Source organism: Brachyhypopomus gauderio, chromosome 2 (assembly GCF_052324685.1).
Source record: "Brachyhypopomus gauderio isolate BG-103 chromosome 2, BGAUD_0.2, whole genome shotgun sequence".
Taxonomy (NCBI): domain Eukaryota; kingdom Metazoa; phylum Chordata; class Actinopteri; order Gymnotiformes; family Hypopomidae; genus Brachyhypopomus; species Brachyhypopomus gauderio.
This window is the reverse complement of record NC_135212.1, coordinates 10,165,422-10,168,794: the sequence shown is the minus strand read 5'-3', so window position 1 is coordinate 10,168,794 and position 3,373 is coordinate 10,165,422. Positions and strand designations below refer to the sequence as shown.

Genomic DNA, 3,373 nt, shown 5'->3' with positions numbered 1-3,373 from the left:
AGATCAGTACGAACTTTCCGAGACGCCCGAGACGGACCTTTGCCCATAAATCAGCAAGGGAGCAGTGAGAATCCTCGCCAGCCACACCGCCGTTATCCTCCACAGGCTCCCGCAATCCAGAACCGTCTGCCGGGGGGTGAGGATGCTGGAGCTCTGCTGGCTTTGTTAGCCAGATCGAGCTCTGAAGAACCGCTCGCGAATTCAATTCACACTGCCGCTAGTCTGCTAATCATCATTATAAGTTGGAACGAGGGTTAATTAGCTGTAAGTGTTCTCCTGATTTTGATTGCCTTCCTCACCTTTTGGCACTTCAGACTGACAAGCGACGTTGTCATTCTATCAGACAGAACGGTGACAGGCGGCTACACAAGCTTTTCGGTTTCCATGTCGGCTGACATGGTGGTGAAAGTGATGAGTGCAGTGGTGAGTCATGTTAGACCTAATATATGATGTGTTACACCAAATGAATTTAGGGTAACACCAAATGAATTTAGGGTAACACCAAATGAATTTAGGGTTACACCAAATGGACAATTGTCCATTGGAAAAAAAAAACTCACCCCTATTTATGTTTTTTCTCTGTTTTTATCAACAGTCTCCATCAGTCTTGGCTTTGTGTACGGCTTCACTGGCTGCGGAGTTGACGTGTTGGTTTGGCCATTGCGGTGGTGGGAGCTCACAGTGACTACCAGTCCAACCGCACATTATGATGAGTGTGGGAATAACGGTTTGTGCCAGAACTAGTAATGGCCAATTTGAAACTACAAGTATCTTGATATTTTAACTTTGGACAAATGCACCCAAACACAGAAAAGTAATTTTGTCACAAATAAGCACATTTGTTCAACAGTTAAACGTGCTACAATCACAAATGTTTACAAATATAAAACAAATATGTAAATACATACAAAAAATACATAAAAACCTCCCAGCATAAAAATAGTGACTTACCCCTGCTGACGTTCTGATCTGTGCATGTGTGTGTTCGTGTGTGTGTGTGTGTGTGTGTGTGTCTGTATGTGTGCGCGAGCGTGTGTGCTCATGCACATTTGTGTGCATATCACCGAGCCTGACCACCCTGCAAATCACGCGTGTGTACAGAATGACCTTTTTAGAGAAGCAGGACGAGATGTTTGGATTAAAGTCAGTCCACTCAGAGCCGGGGTGCCGGATCACCCCGTCTTCCTCATCTACATAAAACAATGAAGAGATCAGAGCCCAGACGCAGAACCTGCCCTGAACCACATCGTGCTGCATGAATAAAAATATATTAACTCTCCATTTTGTCTGATGAGATTTCGGTGTGGCTTGTCAGTAGACGGCCCCATGCAAACTTGCGTTGGGAGGCGTATTCTTGCCACCGAGTTTGGTTATATCTTTTATTTGAATATTTTGGTTGCAAATTTACTAAATCTACACTGGCTGTATCACTCTAGCCGTTCTCCCACCTGGCCCCATTGCTCCCATCCTCAACATAAAAGGCGAATGAAATCCGGTCCGCTGCAAAGCTGGTCTTTGTTTTGACAACGCGAGCGTGCCGTGGCCCGCGGCCGCGCTGCGTGTCATTCCGCGAGCGCAGCGGGAGATCTGGCTCCGACGTCGGCCGCCAGCTGTGCCGAGATAGCGCCGCATCACGAGTTCCGCATTGCCACGGCGACGCGGCTCGAGGTCTGTGGCAATCAAAGAAAGTGTCCTCGCTGTTCGGCGCCTTGGCGGCCGGCCGGCGCATCGTAACCACAGCATCTGAGGGGGGCTCGCTCAGTGGTCGTTGGGTTTCTGCGATATCAGGACTAGGCTGCCTCTTGCCAAAAAGTTACTTTCTCACTTTTCCTGGCCTGCCTCACCTTTTCAAATGATGCAACGCTTATTTAAACAGTTCTCGTTTGTCGGTTTTGCCGAAGCTGCAAATGAATGTAGCCAGGTTGGATGTGTTAATTGGCTCCAGACACAGAATGACTAGTGTTTGCTTTGTTTCCTTGTGAGCGCCGTCATTATCCCAGAGCCACTCTCTCTGCTTGGGGCTACACTGAAAATTAGGCCAAACTTTAAATACAGGTTTCTAAAATTCAGGTGAGAGTGTTAGGAGGTTTTTCAAAAACTCCTGTACTAAATTGATTTCAAGTCTTGAGAACACACAATTTATTCTATCTGGAGGAAAGGTTTATTTTTATTTTTTGGTGGTGGTTGTGGTGGTGGTGGAAGAGTTCAAAGGCAACCGCAGAAGTTCCACCATTTTCTTAATTATCTAAAAATGGAATCTTTTAGGACACAAGCTCTTTGGATACTGAACACGATTCAATTTGCTTGCTCGCCAGTGATACATTATTTATTTGTTTGGGGCCAAAATGCGACAGCTTTATTGCATTTTCAGGGAAATTAGAATTTCCATCTTCCCTCGTCAGTGTGTGCAAGCCCCTCCTCCGCGGGCATGAGCCCCACCCACCATGCCGGGGCCACGCCCTCTCTGCGCCACACCAACTCCTCTGATTGGTCCAAGGATATAATCACAACTGTGGTACCTGACAAAGGCCTGTACAAATGAGATACTAGTTTGGCCCAGCATAGATGGTGCATAAATATCGAGTGTCGTTGTTAAAGAGAAGGCGGCCTGTGTCAGAATACCAACAGAGGAGACAGGAAGCATGAGGACATGTGTAATGATAACACCTACATTATGCTATTAGTGCCTCTATTAGGGCTAAATTTATCCTCCAGACATTTTGCTATTCGAATGGGCACATTTGGCCTGAGTTATGGAAAGCACTTCCCTATTGGACATCCCCAGGGAAACAAAGACGGCATTTTGTCCTCCTCTTGAATGGAGCAAGGTACGATACAGAATAACCTTCAGTGCTTAGAAGATGTTTCCACAGACCATGGGTATTTAACACACTTCCCTTTGAGGCAGTCAAAGTCTGCCGTGTGCTAGGCTATCAGCAGGCCTGATAGTTTTCAGGCGCCACGCCGGAATTCCGGCGTACCGACATGTCCGCGAGAAAAACAATTGGGGGGGGAATCCGTCAAATCATAATGATAAACCACACGCGCGCGCATGCTATCTGTTTTGAGGCCGAAATATGATCCTTACGAGGTTCCCAAGTTACGATTTTTTGTGGTTACTACACATCTCCCATTTACTGTATAAAGCCTTGTTTGGACCTAAATGGTTCTGCGTCGTAAACGGAACTTGGTGTTTGGTGTGCGTGGCGTCAGGATTAGTTAAACGCAGCTATGGACAAAGGTATTTGCCAAAAGGCTAGCTTTAGGATAGGATAACTGCGTATAGTACGTTATTTACGTACATACATGTACGTATGTTCCGATTTACACCAAAAATCGATTTACGACGGATCAACGTCGTAACCCGGGGACC

The 3,373-nt window shown here is 46.4% G+C and overlaps 1 long non-coding RNA gene across 1 annotated transcript; it reads left to right on the top strand.

Moving 5' to 3' along the window:
• Positions 1-328: 328 nt before the first annotated feature.
• Positions 329-1,199, top strand: LOC143508759 (uncharacterized). Its single transcript, XR_013129455.1, has 3 exons — positions 329-423; positions 596-727; positions 1,102-1,199. It is a non-coding gene; the product is annotated as an uncharacterized LOC143508759 (long non-coding RNA).
• The last annotated feature ends 2,174 nt before the right edge of the window (positions 1,200-3,373 follow it).